Genomic DNA, 17,798 nt, shown 5'->3' with positions numbered 1-17,798 from the left:
TATTATAATATGCTTGGAGTTCCAGAAGTTCGTAAAGGTGTCCGTCCGAAACTAAGTCAATATTCTGGGACTTAAAATGGTGTCTTATTTCATTCAATTCATCTGGATGAAAAATACTCTTTGATACTATACCAAATTTTGCGAGCATTACAGCTTGTGTTATGTCAGAGATATGGTTCAATAATAAATCTATACGAGTATTATAATCAAGCTGATTCATGTATTGGATTTCTATTTAATAGCGCATTGTCTTCTTTTAGAATATGATTAGTTGTTTTTGCTGAGAGTTTTTCTAAAAATTTTGTAATGCTTTCCTGATTGTTATTCTTATGCTCTGTCAAATTTTTAAATCTCTGTATCATTTGTATATTCAAACTTTTTTGATTTTCCTCTATTATTTTTGAATTTAATGTTGTGTCCTGGAGTTCTTGTATTTGTTTATTTATAGTCATAGCGTCATTTGCGTCCATATTCCCAGTTACATATTTTATTACAGAGCCTAAGCCGTTGAATAGTTCTCGTTTTGTACGTTTATATGGATTTAATGTCTGTAGTTTGTTTTCGAGTCCCTTAAGTTTCAGCTTACAAATTTTAGCAGCATCTTTTAGAAGGCTATTTTTTTCAAATTTGTTTACGATAGTAATTAATTTTGAAGTTTGCGAATTATAATTGTCCAAGTCTATTATATGAATGAAATTGAAATAACTTTCGATTGTTCTCACGTGTCCAATCTTCAGGGCTATCATATTCTGGTCTTCGTAAAAATTTTGTATTTCCAAGACTTGTCCATAAGCAAAGGCTATGCTAAAGGTAAATAATTGTTTATTATTTTCGTGGTCTCAGTTTAATTTTTGATTTGTGTAATTTTTTGTCTTTAGTAGTTTGTAAACTAACGTCATTATCTTTTAATACTTTATGTTTTGAGAATCGTGCAGTTATTTTGTTTCTCCTACATTCTTTTCTATATATATCCTCTTCTTTGTTCCTACACTCTGGAGGTTTCCTAGATTTATTAAGACGAGTAATATTTTTTAATTTAGCTTTCCTAACTTTTTCTTTAACAATGGGGTATAGTTTTTCTTTAAATTCATTTAGCTTAACTAAAAATTCGTGTTTGTTGTCGTATTTTATGTCTCTTGAGAAGTTATACGGCCTTCCAAAGAATAACTCATATGGTGTAAATTTTGTAGATGAATGGATTGAATTATTGTAAGTTATAAACGTCTCATCTAATATCTCTTCGTGATCTAATTCCATTTTCTTGGATTTTCTGGTTGTCATTATAATTCTGTTAGGGTTGAATGGAGTCTTTCTACTGGAAAGTTGCTACTGGATTGTTGAAATGATGTGTAGTGAAGTATAATTTCATATTGTTTACAAAAATCTTTAAAAATGTTAGATGTAAATTCGGTACCCTGATCACAAATAATTTTCTTAGGTATTCCCACAAGGTTCATAAATGTTGCACACAAACGCTTGTTCTTGATGGTAATGTATAGCCTGTCGCATATTTAGAAAATTTGTCGATGATGGTCAAAATACATTTACTATTTACAGTATATATGTCAATGTGCAGAATTTGAAGAGATTCGTTTGGTGTTTCTGTAACTTGGAATTCTAATTTTGGTGGGTGTCTGTCGTATTTGAGTGTATTGCAAATTTTACAATTATTTAAAGTTTTATTTAATATAGATTGCATAAGGGGAAAATAATATTGTCTCTTTAAGTATTCATAAATTTCGGTAATTCCTCTATGGTTCTTATTTTCATGACAGGTACGAATTAGTTCAACTTGCTTATCATTGTCAGTTACATCTGATAGGATTTTAGTGCATCGGACAATACGAAATTGTTTTCCATTTGAAAAGTATTTTGAGTATATCAGTTGAATAGTTCTGAAGGTTGGTTCATCGGAGAAAATGGCAGTTAGTTTACCTGAGGGTATACATTTTTTGAAAATCTGAACTATTGTGTCTTGAGAAAATTCTTTTTCTCTTATAGTTCTAAGTTGTTTGTTTCTTAAGATGGTTTCAACAGTCATACTGGGCTTTTTGTCAGATCTTTCTAATAAAAGTTGCAAGTTGAATTCATTTAAAGGTTTTTCTGAAATTGATATGCCATCATTCACATTTTCTTTACATGAATGTATTGTAGACAGTTCTTCCGAATCACACAAATTTATATCAGCGGTTTTACCCTGCTCAATGCATCTGCGTTACTGTTCAATTTTCCTTTTTTGTATACGATCTCATACTCTTCCAACTTCAGGCGCCATCTCACCAATTTCGAATTGGGCTCCTTGAGACTCATTAGCCATGTAGGTGGTCTGTGGTCAGTAATTATTTTAAATTTACGACCAAAGAGATATGGGCGGAAATATTTGGTTGCCCACACTATGGCTATGTGACCTTGAGAAAGGACTGCTCCAAGCGCAATGTTACTTGCGTCTGTTGTGAGTAAATATGGCTTTGTGAAATCAGGGTATTGCAGTATTTGATCGTTCATTAAAATGTTCTTGCATGTTTCGAAAGCTTCTAGATATCTGGCGTTTAGTGTTATGCTTCTGCCCTTTTTAAGCATTCTGTCATTGGTTTTGCAAGTCTTGCCAGGTTCGGGATAAACTTCCTATAATAACTAAGTAGGCCAATGAACGATTTTATTTCACGATTAGTTCGTGGTATTGGAAATTTCTGGATGGCTTCTATTTTTGTCGGATCCGGTTTTATGCCTTCCGTCGTGACTACGTGTCCTAAAAAAGCAATTTCTTTTCGCATAAACTCTGATTTGTCCATCTGGACCTTAAAATTTGAACATCTTAACTTTAGAAAAACTTTTTCTAGACTCTCAATATGTTCCTGGAGGGACGTCGAAAAGATAATAATGTCATCTAAATACACTACACAGATTTTTCCAACTAAATCATTTAGGACATTATTCATAACCCTCTGGAAAGTTGAGGGTGCGTTTTTTAAGCCAAAAGGCATTCTTACATATTCGAAGTGACCCCCTTCCACAGTAAAGGCTGTTTTTGATATGTCCCGTGGATCCATTTCAATTTGATGGAAGCCACTAAGTCCAAAGCCGAAAAGTAAAGGCATTTGCCCAGTTTATCCAAGATCTCAGATATGTTCGGGAGTGGGCACCTGTCCGAGACGGTTTTCTCGTTCAACTTCCTATAGTCAATGACCAGTCTCCATTTCGTCTTCCCCGATGCGTCCTTCTTTTCTGAAACAATCGTCGTCCTAATTCTGTGTTTTATTTCATTTGCAAACGTCAACTTTTCATCCTCTCTATAAAAGATATCACTATATTTAGTACATAGTTTCAAAAGTTTATGGTTTTCTTCGCCATTCAGATGTTCCATTCGGAGTAAGTCAGATAAATTTGCAATTCTTTCACTGTTTGATTTGCATTGCATATTAAAGTTATTAAGTTCGACGAAGTTTTCTGAATCATACGGACTTGTTTTCAGGGGTTGCTCTAGGAAAATTGTTTGGTCATTCCCAGTGGGATTAACTATTTCTATTGTACTAAACCAGTCTTTCGCAAAGTATATGCCTGGAGAAATAATTAAGCCGTTGTCCAAAGTTATTGTATTTATCATAATATCTCCTTCCTTAGACTCAACTGGCAGTTTTACGATTTGTTTCGAATTTGCCTCTATTGTGAATTTATCAGAGGAAAAATTTGGTTTCATTTTAAGAGGTATTGTAATATTATTTGTAGTTAGTATTTTATTTTCAAGATCAATTTTAGCTTTAATTTTTGTCAGAAAATCTAAGCCTAATAGTCCGTCAAAATAATCATGGAATTTAAAAACTAAGAATGTAAGAGTTCCTGTTTTCCTAATTTCTCGGAAAATAGGTAATGTCACTTGCTTGTCAATTATATATTTATGTAAGATGGTAGATATAGTTATTGGAATACATTTCTTGATATCTAAGGGATTTATAAATTCCGGGTTTATAAATGAAGAAGAAGCTCCGGTATCTATTAGGAATTTTAATTGTCTGCCAAATGGAGAGCTTATACTGATATAGGGTAAAATACTACCATGTTTATTGCAGTCTATATATCCTGTTTGTTTCTTGAGGCTAGCTGTAAAAAATTCTGATTATCATCAATATTGTAATTTTCATATTGGTCCAGGTTTATCTTGTTAGCGTGGTCAAGACATGGGACAGAGCTTTCATTTCGAAGACTTCTAAATTCGTTAATATTATTCATTTCATTCCTATTTATTATCCTACTAAATTGAGTGCTTGGGCTAGTTTTAAATTTGTTTGTGCCCTTTTCAAATTTTGAAAATCCACTACCGGTATCCATAGGTTCTGGTGGGGGCTGTGATTGCCTCCAATTTGTTTGTCTCGAAAAATTATCGAAGCGTTGGCTGGGTTTAAAATGTGAAAAATTCTCGCGGTGTACTTGGAAATTTTGGGGTAACAAATTACGGTTCTGATTGTTTGAATTTGGCTCAAAATTATTGTTATTAACATAGGGAGGATGGAGTCATGTGTAGAAGTTCACGCAAGTGAGGAAAGTTCTCTGATTGTCATTCACTTGGGAGTGGCCAGAAACGATTCTTTTACATGTGACTCAAGCAGCTCACGACTTCCGGTCTTTGACCAAGTATCCTCTGGGTAACCTAAGAACATCCGAGCTAACGTGAGAAGGCGAAACATCCCCTGCATAGGGTTGTGCGCTGGGTTTGGGACCCGCCACGTAAAAAAACACCCCCAATGAAAATCAACTATAAGCCTCGGATGCGAAACCCCCGTTTCGATGACGACCATGGCAAACGAAATAAGGACTACGATTTGAGGGCATGCACCTGGAATGTCCGGTCCCTTAATTGGGAAGGTGCCGCTGCCCAGCTGGTTGATGTCCTCGTGAAAATAAAGGCTGACATCACCGCCGTCCAAGAAATGCGATGGACGGGACAAGGACAGAGACAAGTAGGTCCTTGTGACATCTACTACAGTGGCCATATAAAGGAGCGCAAGTTTGGTGTTGGATTCGTGGTGGGAGAGAGACTCCGTCGCCGAGTACTACCATTCACTCCGGAGAATGAACGTCTAGCCACAATCCGCATCAAAGCGAGGTTCTTCAACATATCGCTGATTTGCGCCCACGCCCCGACGGAAGAGAAGGACGATGTGACCAAAGATGCCTTTTATGAGTGCTTGGAGCGCACTTATGAGAGATGCCCCCGCCACGATGTCAAAATCGTGCTTGGCGACTTCAACGCCAGGGTGGGCAAAGAAGGTAACTTTGGCACTACGGTCGGTAAATTCAGCCTCCACGAGGAAACATCCCCAAATGGGTTGAGGCTGATCGACTTCGCCGGGGCCCGAAATATGGTTATCTGTAGTACTAGATTCCAGTATAAGAAGATACATCAAGCTACCTGGCTGTCTCCGGATCGAAAAACTACCAACCAGATCGATCATGTTGTGATAGACGGAAGACACGTTTCCAGTGTTTTAGATGTGCGTGCGCTCCGAGGTCCTAACATCGACTCGGACCACTATATTGTTGCAGCCAAAATTCGCACCCGCCTCTGTGCAGCAAAAAACGCACGCCAACAAACACAAGGAAGGTTCGACGTCGAGAAGCTGCAATCACAACAGACAGCCGAACGATTTTCTACTCGGCTTGCACTCCTGCTCTATGAGAGCACTCGTCAACAACTCGGTATAAGGGAACTGTGGGACGGCATTCCAAACTCCTTACGTACAGCTGCAACCGAAACCATTGGTTTTCGGAAAGTGCAAAAGAACAGCTGGTACGACGAGGAGTGCCGTGTCGCAGCGGAGAGAAAACAGGCTGCTTAACTCGCAACGTTACGATCGACCACAACACGTGCGGGATGGGATAGATACCGAGAGTTGAAGAGGGAAGCGAGACGCATTTGCAGACAGAAGAAGAAAGAGGCCGAAATGCGTGAGTACGAACAGCTCGATAAGCTGGCCGACAGGGGTAATGCTCGAAAATTCTACGAAAAGGTGCGGCGGCTTACAGAAGGTTTCAAGACCGGAGCATACTCCTGTAGAACCCCCCAAGGTGATCTAGTTACCGATGCCCAGAGCATACTTAAATTATGGAGGGAACACTTCTCCAACCTGCTGTATGGCAGTGATAGCACAACACCGGGAGAAGCCGAACCCGATACCCCAATCGATGACGATGGAGCAGACGTTCCATTGCCCGACCATGAAGAATTTCGAATAGCAATTGCCCGACTGAAAAACAACAAAGCGGCAGGGGCCGATGGATTGCCGGCCGAGCTATTCAAATACGGCGGCGAAGAGCTGATAAGGTGCATGCATCAGCTTCTTTGCAAAATATGGTCGGACGAAAGTATGCCCAACGATTGGAATTTAAGTGTGCTATGCCCAATCCATAAAAAAGGAGACCCCACAATCTGCGCCAACTACCGTGGGATTAGCCTCCTCAACATCGCATATAAGGTTCTGTCGAGCGTATTGTGTGAAAGATTAAAGCCCACCGTCAACAAACTGATTGGACCTTATCAGTGTGGCTTCAGACCTGGTAAATCAACAACCGACCAGATATTCACCATGCGCCAAATCTTGGAAAAGACCCGTGAAAGGAGAATCGACACTCACCACCTATTCGTCGATTTCAAAGCTGCTTTCGACAGCACGAAAAGGAGCTGCCTTTATGCCGCGATGTCTGAATTTGGTATCCCCGCAAAATTAATACGGCTGTGTAAACTGACGTTGAGCAACACGAAAAGCTCCGTCAGGATCGGGAAGGACCTCTCCGAGCCGTTCGATACCAAACGAGGTTTCAGACAAGGCGACTCCCTATCGTACGACTTCTTCAATCTGCTGCTGGAGAAAATTATTCGAGCTGCAGAACTTAATCGAACAGGTACAATCTTTTATAAGAGTGTACAGCTGCTGGCGTATGCCGATGATATTGATATCATCGGTCTCAACACCCGCGCCGTTAGTTCTGCTTTCTCCAGACTGAACAAGGAAGCAACGCAAATGGGTCTGGCAGTGAACGAGGGCAAGACGAAATATCTCCTGTCATCAAACAAACAGTCGTCGCACTCGCGACTTGGCACTCACGTCACTGTTGACAGTCATAACTTTGAAGTTGTAGATAATTTCGTCTATTTAGGAACCAGTATTAATACCACCAACAGTGTCAGCCTGGAAATCCAACGCAGGATTACTCTTGCCAACAGGTGCTACTTCGGACTGAGTAGGCAATTGAAAAGTAAAGTCCTCTCTCGACGAACAAAAGCCAAACTCTACAAGTCGCTCATAATTCCCGTCCTGCTATATGGTGCAGAGGCTTGGACGATGACAACAACCGATGAGTCGACGTTGCGAGTTTTCGAGAGAAAAGTTCTGCGAAAGATTTATGGTCCTTTGCGCGTTGGCCACGGCGAATATCGCATTCGATGGAACGATGAGCTGTACGAGATATACGACGACATTAACATAGTTCAGCGAATTAAGAGACAGCGGCTACGCTGGCTAGGTCATGTTGTCCGGATGGATGAAAACACTCCGGCTCTGAAAGTATTCGACGCAGTACCCGCCGCGGGAAGCAGAGGAAGAGGAAGACCTCCACTCCGTTGGAAGGACCAAGTGGAAAAGGACCTGGCTTCGCTTGGAATATCCAATTGGCGCCACGTAGCGAAGAGAAGAAACGACTGGCGCGCTATTGTTGACTCGGCTATCATCGCGTAAGCGGTGTCTACGCCAGTAAAGAAGAAGAAGAAGAACATAGTAAGGTCTGGTTGAAAAATTATAATATCTTTTAGGTTGGTAATAATTTTCTTGTCTTGGTGCATTATTTTCAAAATTTGCAAAAAATACAAATTTTGTGGATATTTAGGATATGGATTATATTGGTAACTTGGTCTAAATTGAGGATATTTTGGTTTATTCAAATTGGACGTAATATAATGAATATTCTGTATAATATAATGAATATTCTGTATATCGAAACTTACAGCGCTACAGGATGGAATTTTATATTCACCGACGGGTCTAGGACATCAGACTATACTTCCTTGGCTGTAACAAACAAAGATGGGGATGCAATATGTCAGTGGCTTCTTTATCCCATGTGCACAATTTTTACTGCTGAAGCTTTAGCAATTGAGTTGGCGGTGGAGTACGCGAAAAAGAATAAAGGAAAATATATGATTTGCTCGGACTGCAAATCATGCATCACTGCAATCAAATCCCCTTCTGACACGAATAAAATAATTTCCTTCTTTAGAACTCATTAATCACAGCACCAAACAAAATTAAGCTAATGTGGATCCCTGGTCATGTCGGACTCCCAGGAATCGAACGAGCTGCCACCGCTGCCAAAAATGTGTTAAAGTCTCCTGCACTAACTCTTAACCGTCTGACCAAATCCGATCTGCACAACGCAATAAAAAACGAAAGACTTAAACTCGATTTAACTGATTGGGCAATCCAAGGTCATCACTACTGCAAACTAAACCCAAAGAGAGTTACACCTTCTTATCCAGCAAGTTTGCCAGCAAATGTTCTGAAACCATACATTCGTCTTAGGCTGGGGCATACAATATTTACTCATTCTTATCTTTTAACTAGAGGTAATCCATCCTGCTGCCCTCTGTGTGGTGGGAGCAACACAGTACAACACATGATTGCCCAATGTCCGAACATCACGGAGTCCAACCGCAACATTAACTTAACAAGAGCGTTATCTACACCTAGCCATGACAACATTATGCACGTATATAACTTCTTAAAACGCAATAATATTCTTAATCAAATTTAGCTTATTTAGGCATCCTCCTTAGAACAGTATAGCATAACAGTATATATCTAATGTAATTAAAATTTTTGTTTTCCGATATTACCGAGCTAAAAGTTAACATTTTAGAACTAAAAGGACGACTGAAAGCCCAGTAGCTAGTGTCGCTTTTTAATTTATGCTGTAATTTATTATTGTATAAATTGTTATAAATAAATGAAAAAAATAAATAAATAAATTTTCAATCGGTTTGCCGTATTGTTTTAAACAATGAAGAACTCTAATTAGGGATGTTTCTGTCCTTTTATCTGAATAATGGGATATCAAGTTTCCTCTGATCTCATCCCAATTGAGGGATGTCCCATACATGTTTAAGACTTCGTTGGCTTGACCATCTATTTTATTTCTTATGGCCCTCAAAAGGATTAGTCCATGAGGAGTGTTATCTGCTCCACTAATGTGAAGGAGTATTTCTTCCACATTACTAATGAATTTGTGGAGCAATCTTGGATTACCATCAAATTTGGGTAGGTCCTTGATTGCATCTGGAATTCTAAGTGAGTTAAAAATGTCGATATTATTCATGTTGTTACTATTAGTTGTCGTTTGAGTCCCTGATATACTTGGAACTTCTGTATTTGAAAGCATATTAAACTTTAGTGTACTGTTTTCGGATATAACGGGTAGGCTTCTTGACTTATAAATCTTAAAACTTTTAGGATATGGAAAATATCTAGATTTACTACTCATCGAAAATAATACTTTGTTTTATTTACGTAAGATAATTTGGTTCCGATTGATAGGTATTTGGAATCAAATAATGCCTACACAAAAATAATATTGTTACAAAAGTAGTATTAAGTTGTATTTGTATTGCTATATGCATCCCTTATTATGAACAATAGCTGTAGGTATATGGAATAGCATTTGTCTTGTTGTAGACATCTGGCGCCGCGACTGTCTGCTTGTCGAAACAATAGACATCTGGCGCCGCAGCCGTCTGCTTATCTACTTAAACAATTGCTGAGTCTGGCGCCATGGTTGTCTGCTTGTCTAAGCAATAGCTGTATTTGGCGCCGTATAGCATTATGTTCTGGTAATTTCCAGACGCAATATTCTAGAAGGACACGTCGGCATCAGCGAGAAGTGCGTGGCTATATAAGCCGTGGCAGCGCCAACGTAATCAACCAGTGCTAAGAGTAAACTGATATAGTGTAGACGAGTTGTAAAATAAAGAGATTTTATTGAAGTGAATTAAACGGATTTTAGTTTTATTTGTCAATCCAGAGATACGAACCCAGTAAAGTAAAACTAGCAAGGAGTAAATTCGCAACAATATATAATTAATTTTTATTTAACTTTTCCACTTTCCTTCTTTCTTTCTTTTTCCTTTTTAATTTTATTGATTTTGGCAATGTATCTTATATTTTCTTTTAAATTGTAAAGATTATATCGTCACCTGAAATGCAAAATAACGTAACAACATTTTCGGAAATTTACAGAGGTATGAATGAAACACGAAATAAAATGGAACATGAGTGAAATAAAATTTTAATATTGGTTAAAACTGGTTTATATCTGAGCGCAGAACCTGAAAATTTTGAACATATTTAAAATTATGTATGTAATTTGAAGTAGTGAAGCGTAATCAATAAGGCACTCAATTTCGATTTTTTTGATGATACGTTATTTTGCATTTCAGGTGACGGTATATTTTTTTTTAATGATCTTTCCAATCTTTCTTTTGAATTAATATATTTTTATTTAAAATTTTTCACATTTCATCTACTTTCGCAATATATTTATGTACATATGTTAACTTTTCTTCAACTTTTTTTTTTATATATATATGTAATTCAATAACCGCTCATTTACTTACAGAGCGCCTATGAGAATTCTATGCATGAGGGGTTTAGGTCCTTTTTCCAACGGTTCACTTATCTCCTTGTAGCCTTATACCAATATGCTCTTGGTATTTGTTTTCCGTCCGATATTCCTTCGGATTTTTAAACAGGCGGCCCCTTATGTGGTCCAAGGATTAACAAAGTTTTATTTTGTTAGCACTTTTAGTTTCGACCCGAACCGTTGGCTTTTCGACTGCGCCAGTTATGTTACTCAATGTTCTTCCGTTAAATAAAAACACCTTATCTCATTGAAGGTTACAGTTTGTTACTCAACGTTCTTCCGTTAAATAAAAACACCTTATCGCTTTGAAGGTTACACCAATAATGATTTTTATTTCTTAACCAATTTTACACGAAGTCAAACAAGTAAAAGAAATTTGATGAGTCAAGAAAAATACAGTAAAAATTAAAACAATAATAATCGTACAAAAGTTGGTAAACAGGAAGTAAGTATTAATTACAATTGTTGCAATGTTTTAAAGAGGAAAATAAATTTAATGAGTTGTTGTTATTATTTATTGGTGTCTTCTGGGTTTTGGTGGGGGTTGATGTGACGATATAACTCGGGCTAAAAGTGGTGTTCACGATTTTGAAGTTGTGAAGTTGAATTAATAGATTAAGAACGTCCTGGGTGGCCTTACTCGAAAAAATGACTACAAACCTAAAAAACCCTCACAGAATCTCTGAGCGTCGCCCAAGCAGCCATATGAAAATGCTTAAATGCTGTTTGAACGCAATATAAATAACAGAGTTTTGCGTGTTTGTGACTTGTGATGAAGCAGGAATAAAGGGATGTCCAACTTATTCCAGTGTGAGAGCAAAATAAGCGTTTTTTATATAATTTTCCATTGATCGGGCAAAATAATGATTTTTAGGCATTTAAATTAAAATACCCAACATTTATTACAATTAAAAATTATTTTATATTGGACTTCTAATATACGGCGAAACTATTTAAATCTTTTTTTATAATATATTATAATAACTGACTTTTGAACTTTTCAGTACTTAATAAGGTGAATTAAGCCTACATTTTTTTACGTGTTTTTAATCATTGGTAATTGAAAATTAATATTACTATGTATCACATTGCAAAACGTTTCATGAAATATATTTCAATTTCGCATTTTCTTTAGTTTTCTCTGTTTTACATTTTTTATTAGCGGTATTAAACGGTGGCAACAAATCCCTCTGTTCACATATATTTTTGTAGCACATGAAAATTTTAATTAGCTCTACTCTCATATCGCTCCCAATTTTTTGCTACCGCTACGCCAGAGCAAAGCTCTTCTTTTTTGGCTATTGCTACAGCTATAGTTTTTTACCTAACAAGACACCGAGCAGAGCAGCACATACATTTACATTGAGAGAGCAGTAGCAATGGCAAAATGAAATACCACGAGAGTATCAGCTTTTCAAACGCTGAACAAATACTTTTGTTAGGAAAAAGGTTACTTATGTGCAACCTATAACATATTTATTTTTTAACGAATAGGTTAGCAGTAATAAGCATATCTGTTACCTTGACTTCCTCAATATATTTGCTTATTTGTTACAGATTTGTTGCTTCTAACAAATTCCAATTCTTTCAAATAAAACTAATTGTTAAAATTAATGAAAACCATAGACGTATACATACAAGTGTACATAACTTGCAAAAAATAATCAATTTTGTAAATACGAGTTGTTAATACAGACTGTTATTAACTGTCTTGTCGTTTTTAGCTCAGATATACATACATATATTATATAAACAGAAAAAAACGAAGTACCTATACCTGATACAATAACAATTTTAAATTTCTTTTCAAAACTTTTGGTCCTTGCTACTACTGTGTGTTCGTTGTTCTGTAACACTTTTCCTACTTTTCTTGTTTCACACACATCCAAAAATCACCGCAATCCTTTGCCATCTCAGCCAAAATAACTTCGCCGATGAAGACCATATCTTTTCGATGTAGGGAATCTTCAAGATTAATTTTAAATTTCTGCAAATTAGAATATTTTTTCCTCTGTTACATTTTTTCATTACTTACCCTTAATTTACCACATCATTCTTGAGCACACATATCACTAGATGCCTAGTGATGTTTTGTCCTTAAACGTTTGTTAATTGCAGTTAGACTAGCGCATCAAAACCTTTATCACACAAACATCGGGTAACTGTAGCAAAGGAAAAAATATTATATTTGTAAAATTCGTTAGTTGAAAACAATTGGTGATAAGCACTGTTGTTTCCAATACTACTCGCTGTTCCATCTCGATGTCATAGGCAATACAGCAAAGTTTGTCTTTCATCATGCATAATTTCAAAGGCAGCGGTATGATTAAACGTATAACCACCAAACAGCTGCAACTGTAAAAAAACTAATTTCATTTAGTCACAAGCTTTGTTTTATGTCTTATGTCATATTTTAATATTCTTAAAAAATAAGACACTTGTGAGCACCCTTAACTGTTGTATGTCATATTTTGTCATATTTCTTCACTTAATCAGCTGATTGCATATTGCATACTTTTGGGCGCACTACTTTCCATCCTACCGTCAGCTGCGTGTCTTCGATGAAACGACCATAAAAGCTTTGAGCCGTTGGTTTCTTAAAAAAAAAAGGTGCGTGGAGTCCCGACGCGCGGATGAAGTTATACTTCTTAGTGATATTCAGAAATGCATATCATTTTGTATGAAAGAAAACTAGAAAACTTAAATTCACATTTTATAAATTTATTATGCACATAAAATGAAGAATAAAGCAAAGTCTAAATGAAGGAATTTTGACTCAGAAAGTAGTTCCGTCTCTTCGTTGCGGAAGAGAATATGCAGCGTAATCATCTCTCTTTTGTTCTTCGCCAATTTGGCTGCCGGATTGACTTGTGAAGATCAATTTTTTGTTGGTGACATATTCATATGTGTACGCATATGTATGTTTGTATGCTTGTGATTTATTTGTTCGGCAATGTATGCAAATATATGTACATATAAGTATATATGAATGTATGAACATGCAAGTCAATGCGCGCACATGCGTATACATACACTCATATGAGCATGTGCAGAAACACAAGATAGGATAGAAGATGTATGCCTTTTAACATCGTATACTATACAAATAAATATTTTTCTTACTAATAGAAATTAAAATAAAGAAAAATATTTATTTTTATAGTATACGATGTTAAAAGCAAAAAATTAAAAATTTATTCTGTCGGGACTCGAACCTGTGGCACTCGTAGCATCTTGACTTTCCAAGCGCTTACCACCAACACCACCATTGACACTTAGGTTGCGCTGACTTAAATATGATTTGGTTATGCATGTAAGAAACATACGATGGTTCTAATAATTTTGTTTAAGTATAGAAATATGCTTTTGTAAAACATTTGCTTTCGCAAACATACAGACAAATGTGCAAACGACATAATATATGTATGTATAATTGTTTCGCATTTTGCTTCTGAATATCACCCAGAAGTATAACTTCTTCCGCGCGTAGGGACTCCACACGCACCTTTTTTTCATTAAAATCACCACTCAGAAGTCGTTTTATCCCTTGTAATCGAGCGATTTTCGAAGAAACATTTCGAATATGCCAAAAGACAAAATTAGAAATGAATTTCTTAAATCTCACGCTCCCAGATAAAACGATAACCTCGTCCTCGTGGGTCGATTTCAAAAACCACAGAAATGATTCTGTGTGATTCTGAAAGACCAACGCAGAGTATTTCAAACAAAAGTCACACAAAATAGTTGAGAATTCGCAGAAATGAAAGACAAACGAAAGAAAAAGGAGTATAACTTCAATAATGCACAGCATACAAACATACATATGCGCACACATGTGAATAGTCACCTCGTCATCGCGTAGAAAATGAAGAGACAGAAACATATGTATTTACGGCAGCGTTGTCCACTGCCTATGCGTACAATAGCGCACGGACAGTACCAGACACCTCACACCAACATGTCGCGACAAGTGTCTGTGAAAACACGATTGTGCTACTGTATTCAAACTAAAAATAAATTCTGTTGAGATTCGATCGTATGTTTCTTGCATGCATAACCAAATCATACTTAAGTCAGCGCAACCTAGGTGTCAATGGTGGTGTTGGTGGTAAGCGCTTGGAAAGTCAAGATGCTAACACAGGTCACAGGTTCGAATCTCAACATAATTTATTTTTAATTTTTTGCTTTTTAACATCGTATACTGTACTAATAAATATTTTTCTTACTAATAGAAAATAAATGTATCACAGTAATATACATATACATAATATGTATATACATATGCATAATATGTATATACAAATACATAACATTGCTGTGATGCCCTGAGAAGTATAGTCTTAATAAATTTATTTTTAATTTTTTGCTTACTAATAGAAATTAAATTTATCACAGCAATATTATGTATATGTTTATGTATATTGCTGTGATAAATTTATTTTCTATTAGTAAGAAAAAAATATTTATTAGTATAGATTTCCAAAAGTACAGAAATGATTCTGTGAATTTATTCATTAAAATCGCCACTCAGAAGTCGTTTTATCCCTGTAAGCGAGCGATTTTCTTAAATCTCACGCTCCCAGATAAAACGATATACCTCGTCCTCGTGGGTCAATTTCAAAAACCACAGAAATGATTCTGTGTGATTCTGAAAGGCCAACGCAGAGTATTTCAATTAAAAGTCACACAAAATAGTTGAGAATTCGCAGAAAGGCAAACGAAAGAAAAAGAACTATAACTTCAATAATGCACAAGCATACAAACATACATATGCGCACACATGTGAATATGTCACCAACCAAAAATTGAAACATTGTTCTACAAAAACAACAACAGCATAAGCATGGCAACATTGTGTTGTGTTGTTGTGTCGGCCGAGCTGTGCCGAAAGAAACGAACAAACGATCGCCGATTGTCAGCGCTTCGCTTGCTGCTCGCACATCTTCGCAGACAAGGTTGCGTTACATTCATATGGATGGAGCGAGGTTGCGCAACTTTGCGTTACTTTTATATGGAAGGTTGCGCAACCAGAATCTATCGCAACCTTTTCCGGCGTCGTATAAGAAGTATAACTTCAAAAAAAAAAATTATGTGACTTTTTTTTGTTTTTTTAAATTTTTAAATAAAATCAATTGCAACCACATTAACTTCAAAATATTTTCATATTTCACTTATATTCAACTTAATTTACCTGAATATCGTGGTTTCCTTCCATATTAATAACGAAATTTATTAAATTTAATAATTTCCAACACTTAAACGCCAATAATAAGAAAGTAAACAAATACAGCTGATAGAATAGCGAACTTAAGAAACATACCAACGTGAAGATACCACGCAGTGTTGTATCAGTCATATTTTAATTTTGCATGTGAAACAACAACAGTGTTGTTATGACAGTCACAAAAAAATATGACAATATGACGATATGACACCTTGTGAATACCCTAATTATTTCATTAATCTTAAACAACGGGTGATACAACGGCCAGCAATGTCCAGTCGTTTTTAATAAACATACTTCAATAATTTTTTCTCGATGTTCTGTTATCAGTATTTTGGTGGTATTTCGTAAACGAAGCATACCAAACAAAATTACAATTCATAGAACGGAAATTAGTCGCGAACCAATGACCGATAAAAATCAATTTCTTATATAGAAAACTTGTTTACCTAACAGTGATATCTGCATAAAATCTATCACGATTTATATTGTTGTTGTTGTTGTTGTGGCCGGATAATAATCCGGGGAATATACGGTGCGGTATATTCGCAGACAAAGGTGCAATCTCCAAAGAAATTATCAGTGTACACAGTTTTATTTAAAAAACGTTCGGCTTTTTTCTATCATAGGTTCATTTAAAAAATTATTCGTAATTAAAACATTTATCAAACAAAAGCTTACCAGTTGAAACGTCAAAATTAAGCACAAAGTTGCGCTTTTTGCTGCTTCTGTTATGGATTCTTCTTTTTGAAAAATTGTGTATCGACTTTTCTCCTTTATAGCGTGATCAGCGAAAAACGCTACTCCCTTCCTCAGTTGCGTTCCTTAATGAGCATAATGTGTCAAAATTTGAGCCCGTGGTAAAAACACAGAAATCTGTCATCTTGTTTTGTTTTCATTTGAACAATGTTGCCATTGCTCAATACACATATACAGTTTTGTACACATCTAAGTTTTCAATTACAATTTTTCATAATATAAAATATCAAAACTGAAAACAAACTATTAAAAATAGTTTATATCTTTATAAATAATAGCTTTCGACTCTGATTTTGAGTTAGTTTAACCTTTATCTGCTCTTCGCGTCGAAAACGACGCAAAAGCAATACATTTTTTTAATTTCTATGAAAAGGGGCGGCAAGAAGTCAACTGAATTTCTCGACTTTGTTAATAACATTAATTTGCTTTGTTTAAACTGTTTTTCGTTCCACAAGTTTTTTTTTGTGGATTGTGTTAAAAAAATTACGTTGGCTACCCTCCTGCGTCGTTTTCGACGCATATGAGAAAACATCTGTTTTTTGGCGGGAAACTAATTTGTCATTGTTCGTTTCGCGAGTTATTGGGTTTTTTGCAAGTGATGAAGTTATTTGTGATTAATTTATACATAAAAGAGATATAAAAGAAAAAATTTAATATGTGCCAACCAAATTATTTGTCAAGTGAAGAAATAGGAGTTTTTCTAAATGAAAGTGAAGCAGAAGATAATTGCAGTTTTTCTGATGCTAGTGATGAAGTGTACGTGCTAGAAGGGTCACAAGCTAATGAAAGTGATAACTCTTCAAGTGATAGTGATTCTGGTGGTGAGGATTATATTCCAACAACTGATGCTAACGATAGTCATGGTTACACTGCAAATACCGATCCGTTGTACGTATCAAAGGATGGTACAATATGGCAGCCAGAACCATTTCAGCCGCAAAGTGGTAGATTTAGGAATGAGAATGTTATCAGTCTTTCGCCTGGCGTCACTCGATTTGCAAAAGCCCGTGTCAACGACATAAAAGATGCTTTTCTCCTATTTTTGCCTCCACATCTAGAAAACATAATTCTAAAGCATACAAATGCATTTGCCAAAGCTAAGTATGGCGATTAATTCATGCGAATTGATTCC

General features: G+C 36.2%; 2 pseudogenes; both read right to left on the bottom strand.

The window, feature by feature from the left end:
* Positions 1-14,206: 14,206 nt before the first annotated feature.
* On the bottom strand, positions 14,207-14,383 carry LOC125776972 (small nucleolar RNA U3; annotated as a pseudogene).
* An 822-nt stretch (positions 14,384-15,205) lies between these two features.
* Positions 15,206-15,334, bottom strand: LOC125776981 (small nucleolar RNA U3; annotated as a pseudogene).
* Positions 15,335-17,798: the final 2,464 nt, after the last annotated feature.

The sequence above is a fragment of the Bactrocera dorsalis genome, chromosome 2 (assembly GCF_023373825.1).
Source record: "Bactrocera dorsalis isolate Fly_Bdor chromosome 2, ASM2337382v1, whole genome shotgun sequence".
Lineage (NCBI taxonomy): Eukaryota > Metazoa > Arthropoda > Insecta > Diptera > Tephritidae > Bactrocera > Bactrocera dorsalis.
Note: the sequence above shows the minus strand (reverse complement) of the source record. Positions and strands in the feature narration are given on the sequence as shown.